Here is a 13,396-nt window from a genome sequence, read left to right as displayed (position 1 = left end):
ATTGAGTATTCCATGACTTCCAAGTGCTAGTGTTATTATTGCGTACCTGTAGAAACAGGCTGAAAGGTAGGTACAATGTGAGTCTATAATAATGCAGCTTATCTGTGCTGTGTGATATGCCCTTTTTGAAGTTTTTCTAATAAATGCAGGCTGATTTTAGGCAAGTGCCAATACTTTCCTTTTAGGCGGAAAGGGAGGTTTTACAGGCAGCCTTGCATCACAGTCACTTACCTACCCCAGTCCAGCACCTGGCACTTTCCAGTGTCCATGTGCACTCCGGCCTAGGCAGGCTCATCTCTATGTGTGGGGTTGCAGAGAGGTGTGCACATCTGGGAGAATACCGACAAGATTTTTTTTATCGCACTGCTTTTTATTAGTCGAGGCCATTGTCAATAAAATGCAAATACCCTGAGCTGAAGCAGGCTTATGCAAATTTGTGCAGTTTGAAAATTAAGCAATTGAATTCTACGTTGGCCGAACTTGATTGGTCCATTTTCAAGCTGTAAATTTTCATAATCACACTGAGAAAAATATTATTACAAAGGCTTCCCATTGCATGATTCAGCCTCCTTCAAATAACACGGTGCATTGTATGATGGTAACTATTTTCTTCCACTGTAAACTGTAACACAATAGATTTTTTTCTTTTAAACCTACAATTAAAAGCGTCCCTATACTGTGTACTATTGTGTCCTCCCGCACAGGTCCCATGACGTCAAGGGTTCTCTGTCTGCAGTCCCTATGCTCTCCAAGGGTGCCGCTGCAGCAGCAGTCGGTATCTAACGCAGCGCTACCCCAAATTCTGATTGACCCCCGCAACGAACCCACAACCACGCCATCACGGGCCCGGGAAATCCCCAGGCATTCGGTATAACCGGTAATGATCGAAGCTATATTCCACTCACACAGGGTAGTGCCGCCTTCCTACGCTCAAAACCAGCCAATCAACGTTCACCGTGCCGCAGTTGCTAGGCAGATTATGCTAATCCAGCCAGAGCCGCCATCTCTGCAGCTACCATTCTGAGGTGAGGACGGGTTAGCAATTTCCAGCGAAATGGTGAATTGTGGAGGCCGAAGGGAAGCGGCCGGGGCGCCAGGGGTTCTGGGGCAGCAACAGGTAGGTGAGGGAAGAAATGGGGGTCCGTGGGTTGGTGTCAAGCACGGTTCGGGTGATGGTGGATTCCTCGGCGGTCCCGCTCTGGGATAGGGGTTCTGGGCGGGGTAGTCGCGCCCATTATGGCGGACTTGCTGGGGTTACGGGTGTTTGGCCAGCGTGGGGGTCATAGATGGACAGTTAGGGAATGTGCATTGATTGAAGTGGCGTCCACAGAGGCGGCTGGGGCAAGCATCCGCTCCCTAAGGCAGAGGCCTGCTTCCCGGGCTCGCCCCCGTACAGCGCTGTGTGGTACAGTCCACCCCCCGCCCCCTTCTAGCTACTGCTGGGACAACGCATTTTACCGACTGGGGGGAGACCCGCAGTGGTGTCAGGAGTGAGGGGCCTGAGGGTATGGGATGGCCTTGTATGTGTAGGCGATAACACGCGCCCCTTGGAGAGCCGAGCTCCAGGGTGTTGGGGGTACGGACGACATCCGGAGTCACTGAAGTCGCCTGGACCCCCCCTCCCCATACGTCGGGATGGATTGATCGGTACCTGTTTTACGCCCTCACGTCTAAAATCGTTAAAAACCCGACGGGAGGGCGGTGCTGAGAAGAGAGGGCCCCAGAGACACCTGATGGGAGGGCGGAGCTAAGAAGGGGGCCCAGAGACAATTGATCGGAGTGTGTCCCTGATAAATGGTCCCCGAAGTGCCATTGACTGACCTGTGTCTTGAGGCATCCCCCCCAACATAGCCCTTCTTTCTGGCCTAGTAGTTGTCCCCTCAATATAGCTCACCTGTGATGGCAAACAGTATTTGTACCCAGCTGTTATGTGGATAGCAAAGTGATAAGTAGTAAAATGTGGAGCACCTGGAAGGGCAGAGTTGAGTAGAGAGGCCCTAGAGCAATTTAAAATTGTGCCAGTCTATTTGAGGGGACCCAGGTGGAAACCTCATAGAACAAAGGCCCACACATTTTTAAAGAAAGGGGACTCTGCAGGAAACACCACCACTAAAATTGCACAACAGGACCATTGAGTTTGGCTGCTGGGCTTTGGACACAGCAGTTGCTTCAGCTACCACCTGTTTGCTTCAGCTGCCACCTTTACTCACGCAACTTAATTAAACCTATTTGGTTGGTGGTGTGGAGAGTGTTACCTGCTGGGTACCCTATTGCAAAATAGAGCTCGCTACCAAGTTGCCATGAGCAGGGAGTGGCTGTTGACTAGACTAGATCCTTTAAAATGCAAGAGACTAGAACCAGTGGCCCCAGGAATAACTGATAGCAAGAGCACCTCCTAAAAACCCCTGATAGGAAAGAGGTACAGACAAATGGTAGTCCAAAAGACCCTTGGCAAGAAGGCACAGCTGAGATGCAGGTGCTCCAAGGACTTTTTCTAGTAGGGTGGAAATGAAAAGTAGGGGCAACAAACACCTTAAAGAAATGAGAAGCTGACTGGTAAGGGCGCTGGATGAATTGTAGAGGGAGATGGAACCCCACAACAGGTTAAATAGGAGTACCCTGACCTCTGTAGTGCATTAAGAGCTGGTTCAGACGGATGTCTGCGTGGCGTTGCGTCTGGGGGCATTGTGGCGGCTGCGCGGTCAGGCTTTCAGTAGCCGTCGCGTTCTGATGCGGTCGCGTTTTTTTGTTCCCCTAGGGGACATTAGCCGTCGCGGTTGGCCGCCCCCTGGAAGCTACATGTCGCTTCCAGGGGCAGCTCGTATGCTAGCAAAAATCAGGACCCGAACACCGCGATCGTGCAAACGCACGCAAAAGCTTGGTGTAAACGCTCCCATTCACTTGAATGGGAGCGTTTACCGCGACGTTCCGAACGCTTGCGGTAAACGCTCCGCAAGCGTCCGTCTGAACCAGCCCTAAAGCAGCAGGGGCAGCCATACTATGCCAGGAGGAAAAAAAACCACATACATAAGTAGATAACTACTTGTTGTACTTGCATGGCGGATGCATTGTACTGTCCACCTTGATTTCAGTGAATTTTATTTAGTAAATAAAGAGAATTCTGTTGTAGGCATTTTCATTTTGATTCCCTCTGACGGAAACTAACTCTGATGTAATTTCCTCCCTTACTCTTGTTTTTTTTTCTTTCTTCCCCTTCTTCCTCCTAGCATCTGCTCTAGCTAGCTTGCCTTGTAAACGTGAGCACAGCAAGATCAGATTTCAGCGCTAGCTCACTGAACTGCCCTCAGCTGATCAGTGAGGAGCAGGAATGTAGAGGGGGGGGGGGGGGTCAAACTTCCTTCTCGTCAGCAATGTACCAAATAGAGCCAGGCTGACAGTTAACATTAAAGAGACTCTAACAAAATTTTCATCTTTATTCTATCCTATAAGTTCCTATACCTGTTCTAATGTGCTCTGTCTAACTGCAGCCTTTCCTAATTGCACAGTGGCTGTATTATCTCTGTTATATGATCTAATCTTCTCTCCTCTGTCGGGCTGAGGCAATCAGGCTGGAATGTGCTGTGCTGCTTGTGATTGGATAGAAGCTATACACACCCTCTCCAGGCCCCTTGCACACTCTGTATGACTCACACACTGAGCCTATCACTTGCTATGTCTTTTGTTTGTAAACACTGGATAAAAATGGCAATTACAAACCAGGATTGCAGCAGGGAGAGGCAGAAACAGCACAAACAGGCCCAGGAGAACATAATGAATAGAATGGTATGCTTTTTATTGTAAGAATTTTAGAGTACAGATTCTCTTTAAATACAGTAGAAACATTTCTGATTAGATTGGAGTGCTTGCAATTCAGAGTGAGGGTTGCTGGAAATTTCCCATGTCTTCCTGCAGCCCCTGTGCAGAGTGAGTGGCTCCGGCTTACTGTACAAACATGGCTGCGCTCATGCATGAAGAGGAGCGCTGATGTAACATATCAGACTAGCTCTTGTTGGATATGTTCCTGGGGTTTTCCTCTTTCTAGGTATTTTTTTTTTTCTATCTTGCCTTAGGTACACTTTAAATGATGCAGCATATCAGATCTTTAAACAACAATTGTGGCCAAGTCCATTTCTCTCCTTACCTGCCCGCAGAAGTTTCTCCGTTGTTCTGTCCACCATTGTCCCTCCTCTATTTTTCAAAGACACAGAGGGCAGCACTCGAATGTTGCCTACCGACATGTCTTTACAGCTTTAAAGCTCTTCAGTGTCACATGCATGACTGAGTTCAATCTGGCAGGTGACACAAACTGAGGGGAAATTGTGCATATTTACACACCTAAAGTGTACCCAAGCTTGGGTACAAAATCAGATACTTACCTTAAAGGAGTCATCAGGCAGTTTATGCTACCTTTAGATCTACTTAACTGGGGCTTCCTCCAGCCCCTTGCAGCCAACATGTCCCTCACCACTACTCCGCTCGCAGCCGCCGGCCCGGGGTCCCTGTTGGTGCACAGGCCAACCTCGAGGTCACACTTTACGCGCAGTGCGAGTGCCGCTGTCAATCACTTGCACGTGGACTCGAGTGTCCTGTGCAGGCAGGATCCTATTGAGGTTTCCCTCGCAACCCCGTGGTCCTCCGTTGCTGAGTGCGCCCCCCCCCCCCCACCACCGGAAGATTTGCAACAATGCATAGCCGCTAATCACATCCGGGGGCCGCACAATAGCTGACTGAGCCTGTATGCGCAGTAGCACGGAGCCTGCGCATGTGCGGGCTCGCGCAGCTATTGTGCGCACTTGATCCAGGAAGAGGAGCTGCACGGCCCCACAAACAATTCATTACATCATAAGTTTTGTAGGTCTTTTCTTTCGCTTCAGGTTTGCTTTAATTCTTGGAGGACCTGGGAGTACTAGTTATTGTGTGCAGGTTAGCTTCACTTTTTGCCAATAGAGAATCTGTTGTCATTCTAAACTAAGATGGGCCCTTCCAGTGGTTAGTCAGGGGGGCATTGAGATGTAGGCCTGGTACTGGATTTGGATACATTTTTATCACTTGAAAAGAGTATGTTTCATAACTGCCACCCAAGATGATCACTAAAGGTTATTTTGGTTGACAGATCGTCATAGTGTATATGTAGCTTTAGTCTCATTCTTGTCCTGAGACTCAATACATCAAGTGGAAAGGGACACCAGAGTGGGTTTAGAAGGTGTGTCCACTTGATTTTACAAAGAATTTTGAAATTTTAAATATAGGTGACCACCAGATTTCAGGGGTCCATGAAAAAATACAGACACCATGCAGAGCTTGCTGCCCCCATGTACACATAGTTGAATCCATCTGAAATCCTTGTAGATAAACTTTGATGACTTGTATCTGAACACCAGAGCATTATAGTGCTACAGTTTTGGTGCATTGTTACATTTTACAACTTAACCATTACACAGTGAAAATGTAGACTTTGTATATGTGAAAATGTATTGGGCTTATGTTAACCGTTTTCAATAAAATGTTATGCTTGTGTTGAACTTGCAAGTCTAAATAGTTGTGTAATCTTCTGCATTTAGTTTATGAATGAATCTAGGTTTTTACATTTATGGCTAGTTCCTGACGTCTCATCTGGATGAAACCCTTTTTTGCTGCCCCCATAAAAGTGTTTGTTGTCGTAAGGGTCCGTTTGCACCAAACCTGGAGAGTTTCCCTGCAGGCAAATCTGGAGAGTTTCCCTGCAGGCAAATCTGGAGAGTTTCCCTGCAGGCAAACTCTGCCATAGGGTACAATGGTCCCTAAGAACTACAAAGTTTAGTGTAATTGCAGTGTCTCGAAAAACTCTAACCAAATGTCAGAAGTCAATGTTAAAGAGGAAATCCAATGAAAATAATGTAATAAAAAAAGTGCTTCATTTTTACAATAATTGTGTATAAATGATTTAGTCAGTGTTTGCCTATTGTAAAATCTTTTAAATCCCTGATTTACATTCTGACATTTATTACATGGTGACATGGCAGTTGGAAACAGCTGTAAACAGCTATTTCCCACAATGCAGCAAGTTCACAGACAGGAAACTGCCAGGAGTACGTACTCAGAGTTTCTTGTGGGAGGGGTTTCTCCACAATATCTGTCATACAGCGCCTCCTGATGGTCTGTTTGTGAAAATGAATAGATTTCTCATGTAAAAGTGGGCATCAGCTACTGATTGGGATAAAGTTAAATTCTTGGTCGGAGTTTCTCTTTAAACGTAAGATGAACGCTCCCATTTTTCTCAGTTACGACATTATGGATCCCTAGTGTTAAAGTGAACCTGAGGTGAAAATAAACTAATGAGATAAACAATTATATGTATCCTCCTACTCCTAAAAATGACTTTTTTTTAATTATCCCAGGGTTTGTTTTTTAATTTAAACATTTACAAAGTAGGTTGAATGTTTTACGGTCTCTAATCAGTGGCAGCCTATTAAGTGTTCCAAAGTTAAAAAAAAGGGTAAATAGTTCATGCATTTTATCTATTCCTGCCCTCGGAAGTTGTATTCTGCCAGGAAAACTTTTATGGCGTTAATTTGCTTATCAGTAATGTTTACTATATTCCCTACAAAGCTACTGACAAGACAGAAGCTGTCACTTCCATGCCTAGAGATTAACTCTTTTGGGCAGCAATATAAAACAAAAGTCTGGTTATTAATGTTTTGTACTGTACATACACATGCTTATTTCATTCTGTCACATATTTACTTGGTACACTTTAAACGCCTGGGAAAGTTGCCGGAAGTCGTCTGCCTGAACTTGCCCTAAAGCAAGCTGAACTGTCATTGCGCAAAATATAACCAGTCTGGCAATACTACTACAAAGAACTAGTAGCTTGTAGTCCCTGTAGTGGCCTGTACTAAGTGCAAAACTTGAAGTTATGCCCTGCCAGGTACCATATGAAGTGGATCTTAACCTAAAAAAAATCATGTTGTCCCCCTGATAGTCAATCTTTTGTCACAGGAAAATGCACAAAATAAATAGGTACATGTGATTTTGTTTTTGTATTACAACCAGAAAAAAAGGCACAGGCTGAGAACGCAGTGGCATACTCCATTAATCAATCACGTAGCATGAATTTGTTTTGACTGTTAAAGTGTGTTGGGGTGGGCGGGGACCTGTGACAAGACAACCTGCCACCGAAACTTTACCAGTGGTTTCCAAATCAAATCTGAGTATAACATTACTCCACACCTTCCTGAATCAGAAATACAATACACCAGGATCAGCTCCCGTGGTGTTTTTTTTTTTTCTATTGACTGTTCCCTTGATCATTACACCACTGAGACTGGAGATCTCATATACAGGCAAGGAGCCTCGTGTACACAAATGACAACCTTTTTTTTTTTTTTTCTTTTTTTTTTTTTTTTTTTTTTTTTTTGCTTGTTTTTTGTTTACAAGCCAGCACAGATAATTGTTTTAAGACCTTGAAAAGCATAATTTGTATTCAAGTAATGACATTATTTGCCCCTCTTTTCCTTCATCATGTGTTGTCAGTGAGAGTTGGTAAAGTCTTCTTGAACTGGCTTACTGTGCACATACTGCATAGTGCTTGTGTGTATGCAGTGTACTAGCAGGTGGTAACAGCAGCTCTCATTTTTCTTATCCCATCCCATACTATACGATCAGCAGTGGATTTGAAATGCAAAAGGGGGGCTCTTGGTTATTTGCGGTAAATGCTTTTATTTTCAGAAGCCTCAGTACTTAACACAACAGGATACTTGTGAGAGCGCTTTGCCACCCTGCAATCACCATCAGCTGGACAAAACACAATAACTGAACATCATGACATAGGTGCCCATCTTTTGGAGTTGGTGTGTTGTGTGCTGATGTTAAGCAACTGTTGACAACGGGATATTTCTCTTCAGAAATTAAGGTCTGCATTTAGCAGCTGTTACACAGATATATTTAGAGTCTTTATGTTGTAGTATAGGGCGCTTTAATTATGAATAATGGCTACTTTTGCACTTAAAGCAACTTCTTAGAGCTCTTCAGAGAGATGCATTAATACATCAATGTCGACATTGCTGTACTGGTTTAAGTGGATTGCGGCCTAATGTACTCTTGAGAAGGCGAGAGAGAGCAGATATAGCACTGACCAGTGCATTTCATTATTATTTTCTTAAAGGGATTCTGAAGTGATAGGGATGTGGAGGCAGACACATTTATTTATTATTAAGCAATTCAAATTGCATGGCTGTCCTGCTAATCCTGTGCCTCTACTTTTGCGCATAGACCCCTAACAAGCATGCAGATCAGATTTTCTGACTCGTCCAGCTGCATGCTTGTTTCAGGTGTGGGATTCAGACACCACTGCAGCCAAAGAGATCAGCAGGACTATCAGGCAACTGGTATGCTTTATAAGGAAATACATATGGCGGCCTCCAAATCCCTTTCTTATTTCAGGCTCTTTTTAATAGGGGATTAACACTGCTGATGGCACTGATCAAAATTAAAATACCTAAGGAACCAGACCACCTCCCCAACATAGTAGAATGTGCTAAAGGGAATTATATGCTAATCACGTTTATACAAAGGAGAAAAGAGGAATCCCCCATACAAAAAACACCAATACTACCAAATTCATATGATATTGTAATCAATCACTTTATTAGAAAAATTCCAAACAATAAAAAAACATTAAAAACACCAAGAGGAATTGCACTGGGTTTAATACAATACCATGAGAAAATATTCCTTATCAATAAGGGGGGTTCATCCTTAAGGCATATAAATAACCAGAGTAATTCTGTACAATAAACATACATATAATGCAAATACACCTATGTACCTAATACTCACCACATAGGTCATAGGTCAAAAACTGAGCACATTAATTATAAAATAAAGTGCCAAACGTGCTATGAGAAGCACTATGATAGTAGAATAAGGTGCTAACAATGCCCAAATGGGGTAAGTAATGCTGTGCAAAAGTCGCAAGAGTAAGGTTGCTAGTAAGAGGGATGGCCGGAAAACCAGCTGGCAAGTGAATATAATGTGGACAAGGGATAGGAAGGTGACTTACGTGCTGTAAGGAAGGACCCCTGAACCCAGATGGAATTTGATTAGCCGGTTATTAAGCTGCATAAATCTGCATGCATAATTTGCATAATCCTGCATCATCAGATGATGTTGTACCCACTCTATAGCCCTGCCAGGGATGTGGAGTCTAAGTTGAGGAGTTGGAGCAATTTTGGGTAACTGGAGTCGAAATCTGTGGTTTCATAACCTGTGGAGTTGAAGTTGAAAGATTTTTTTTGTACCAACTCCACAGCCCTGGTACAGGTGCCATGTGACATTGCTTAGCAATCCAGGACACCAGATCTCTAAGCTACACTAGGTAGCAGGAAAAAAGTGCACCGGCGGCTAGTGGACGAAAAGGGCGCCACCATACACTCTAATGCATTTATAGTTAATACGGTGCCCAAAGCAGAAAAAAGGGGACCCAATAAATATCTTTAAAGGATGACTGTACTGGGAGGGATATGGAGGCTGCCATATTGATTTCCAGTTGCCTGGCAGCCCTGCTGATCCTCTGCCTCTTAATAGTCCAGAAAAGGATCGGCACCACACTTCGTATGTATTTATCAGCTCTTAAACTTTTATTGCATAATAAAAATTGACAGGCAGCGACAGCCCGCTGTTTCGGCCTGTAAGGCCTTTCTCAAGTTGCTAAAAGTGTATTTGACACTCTTGGCAACTTGAGAAAGGCCGTATAGGCCGAAACAGCGGGCTGTCGCTGCCTGTCACGGAGTGTGGTGCCGATCCTTTTCTGGACTATTGCATTTGACCCTCTGGTACAAGGGTGAGGATCTTGGCACACACCTCTTAAGGAATTTGAGCTTTATTTGGGTGCTCCTGGATACATGTTTGTATTCCTCTGCCTCTTAATACTTTTACCCACAGACCCTGAACAAGCATGCAGTAGATCAGGGATATCTGACATTTTTGTCAGATCTGACAAGATTAGCTACATGCTTGTTTCTGGTGTTATTCTGACACTACTCAGCCAAATAAACCAGTAGGGCTGCCAGGCAACTAGTATTGTTAAAAAGGAAATTAATATGGCATCCTCCATACACTTCTCACTACAGTTGTCCTTTAAAGAGAACCCGAGGTGGGTTTTAAAAATGCTATTAGAACACCGAGGTTGGTTCTACATATTATCACCAGCCTCTGTGTCTGTACAGTGCCCCCTCCCTGCACTCTGCTGTGCTAGCGATATGCACCTTGTCGCTATCAGGCTGTTTACTTTTGTGCTGCCTGTCACCGCCGCTCCCCCGCCTCCTCTATAGCGCCGCTCTCTGCCTGCGTCCCTTCCCGCCTCCGTAAGCTGATTGGAGGGAAAGGGCCTCAAGCAGGGAGTGGCGATATAGCAGAGCCATCAGAATTCACACACCGCAAGGCTAGTGTGCGATACACATGTAATGTAATTAATAGGAAATTCGCATGCAGTTTTTTGCTATGCAAATTTTCATGTATACATACGTTTGCATACATGTATGCATACGTTTAGTGTAAAATCAATGTAAAAGCACACAGGCACTGTTATGGTTAAATTCGCATACTTACAAAGATACACGAAAACGCATGCAAATTTGCATGAAATACTGGTTGATTAAAGTTGGGCAACCATGTTCAATGCCATGCAGCAAAGAACATTCTTAGGTTAAATTGAATGGGAAATAAAATCACTAGATACAAGTATAATACTCTCTCTGTATAAATCACTTGTGATACTACATCTAGAGTCTACAGGAAGGGCATTGAAGTTTTAGAACAGGTACATAGGCAACTAAAATCAAAGGGACAGAAAGTGCCACTTATCAATAAAAGTTAGAGAAACTGCTGTGTATTCAGTTTGGAAAGGAGATGATATAGAGGTGACCTGATTAACTTGTATAAACACATGAAAGGTCAATATAAAAGCTTGACAAATTAGCTTTTTACGCCTAGGTCTATTCAGAGGATAAGAAAACATGAACTGCGCATGGAGAATTTTAGCATCTACAATATTTATAAAGCGGTTCTTCATGTAAACGGTAGTTACAATATGACTTGCATCTTAAAGAGATGTAGGCCCATATGCAATTAACTTTTTCACCTAACTTATGTCCTAGGAGATAATTTTCATCTTCTCTTTAAACCAATTTTTTTGCATTTTACAATTGAAAAAATACCCAAAGCTTGGTGAAAAAGTACTATCACATTTATTTTGAGTATTTTCTTGCTAGCTGGTGGCTTAAAGGGCTTTTTATGACAAGTTGTAAAAATATCACCTAGGAGAAACCTCAGGAGAAAAAGTATATTGCATATAGGCCTTAGACACTTAGGACCGTATGCAATTCACTTTTTCTCCTGAGTTTTCTCCTAGGAGATAATATTTACGGTAATCTTCGATTTATAATAACTTTTTAGCACTAAGGAGAAAAAGTGAATTGCATATGGGCCTTAATCGCAATAGGTGACCCTTTCTCCCACCTCCTTCCAGGGATGCTCTCACCTGGCTGCTGGTGCTTACCCCCTGTGGCTCACCACTCCACACACTTCACTTGCGGAAGAGCAAGGAGCTCAAACGTTTGTGTACTGTTGTGTACAATATAAGATATATTGCCAAGCAAGAGTGTCTCCCTCGTCTTATTTGATTAGACACTTTCCTTGCCTTGAAGAGCATCCAGACAGTTCCTGTCCTAGTGGCTTTAGGTGTATTGAGGCTCAAAAGTTTAAACCTAATTGACACATCACTTTTTTCAAGTTCATTAACTATGTAACTGTACTCAGCTGTGGCAAACTTACTCAGCTATGGGAAACTGAGCAGCAGAAAAGGAAAAACCTAAAATGAAAGAGCCATGGAGGAGAGCAGTACAGTAATGAGTGTCTGCAGGCAACTGTGATGCATGGTGGAGGTTCGTTGAACATTTGGGGATGCATTTCTGCAAATAGTTGGATATTTGGTCAGGATTAATGGTGTTCTCAATGCTGAAAAATACAGGCAGATACTTATCCATCATGCAATACTATCAGGGAGGCATACGATTGGCTCCAAATTTATTACGCTGCAGGACAACGACCCCAAACATACAGCCAAAGTCATTAAGAACTATCTTCAGCGTAAAGAAGACGTTCTGGTAGTCATGGTATGGCCCCCACAGAGCTCCGCTCTCAACATCACTGAGTGTGTCTGGGATTACATAAAGAGACAGAAGGATGTGAGGAAGCCTACATCCACAGATCTGTGGTTAATTCTCCAAGATATTTGGGACACCCTACCAGCCAAGTTCCTTCAAAAACTATGTGCAAGTGTACCTAGAAAAATTGATGCTGTTTTGAAGGCAAGGGTGGGCACACCAAATATTGATTTCATTTAGATTTTTTTTGTTTATTCACTGCATTATGTTGATTGACGAAAACAAATGATAAACACTTCCATTTTTTAAAGCATTCTTTGTTTACAGCACTATATCACACCTGCCTAAATTGTGTGTGTGTATAATATACTCTTTCTGGGAAACATTGTACACATGGTACCTCTGCCCTCAACTGCTGTTCTGACACCAAACTTGGCATTCCCACTTTATAAACTTTTTTGATGAAAAATCCCCAAGGATTGGCAGAGACATGCTGATTGGCCAACCTTTGATATGTATGAGTTTGCAGTCTCCCATTCTAACAACTAGAATGTGAACAGTCTCAAGCTTAAAGAGACACTGAAGTCTCCTAAAAATCAGCTTTTTATTATAAAATCCTCTAACATTATTGCCCTAACTAAAACGCTGCATCCCCATGGCTAAAATCTAACTAAATCCCCCCTAACTCCCCTCTACCTCTACCCCCCGCAAAATACACGAGTTTCTCGGTCGTGGATTTTGTTGCTGGAGGAAGCAGAGCTTTCAGCTGCAGCTCTGCCTACTTACGCGTCAATCAGCGCGTATCTCCACCTCTCCCCGCCCCTCTCAGTGAAGAAAGACTGAGAGGGGCGGGCGGAGGCGCTAATAAACGCGTGGAGAGGCAGAGATGCAGTGCCTCTCACTGAAGCGCTCCCCGCAGTGTGCCCTGGGGAGTTTGGGGGGATTTAGTTAGTATACAGCCGCGGGGGTGCAGCGTTTTAGTTAGGGCAATAAGGTTAAAGAGATTTTTGAAATAAAAAGATGATTTTTAAGAGACTTCAGAGTCTCTTTAAAGGGGTTTGTTACATCCAAAAGTAAAAATTTGCCTAAAAAATTGTTGGTGCCCTAAATATATATATATAAACTCCCTTTTTTTTCTAAAATAGGTCACTATATGTCTCCCAATTTTCTTTTCACCTGGTCTGGGTGCCTTTACCTAACTGCAAGAACTATGCTTTTTTTCTTATGCAAGGTACACACAATACAATTTTCTG

The 13,396-nt window shown here is 43.5% G+C and overlaps 1 protein-coding gene across 2 annotated transcripts in view; it reads left to right on the top strand.

Annotated features, from left to right (window-relative positions):
* Nucleotides 1-992: 992 nt before the first annotated feature.
* PRDM10 (PR/SET domain 10) overlaps nucleotides 993-13,396 on the top strand; it is a 96,012-nt gene continuing 83,608 nt past the window's right edge. Inside the window, exon 1 of one of the 2 annotated variants that reach the window (XM_068240378.1) lies at nucleotides 993-1,025. The gene's annotated coding sequence lies outside the window, so the exon portion shown is untranslated. Of the gene's footprint in view, nucleotides 1,118-13,396 lie in introns of both variants that reach the window. The other variant, XM_068240377.1, reaches the window with a different exon arrangement.

This window comes from Hyperolius riggenbachi, chromosome 6 (assembly GCF_040937935.1).
Source record: "Hyperolius riggenbachi isolate aHypRig1 chromosome 6, aHypRig1.pri, whole genome shotgun sequence".
Taxonomy (NCBI): Eukaryota; Metazoa; Chordata; class Amphibia; order Anura; family Hyperoliidae; genus Hyperolius; species Hyperolius riggenbachi.
This window is presented reverse-complemented; position numbering and strand designations above follow the sequence as displayed.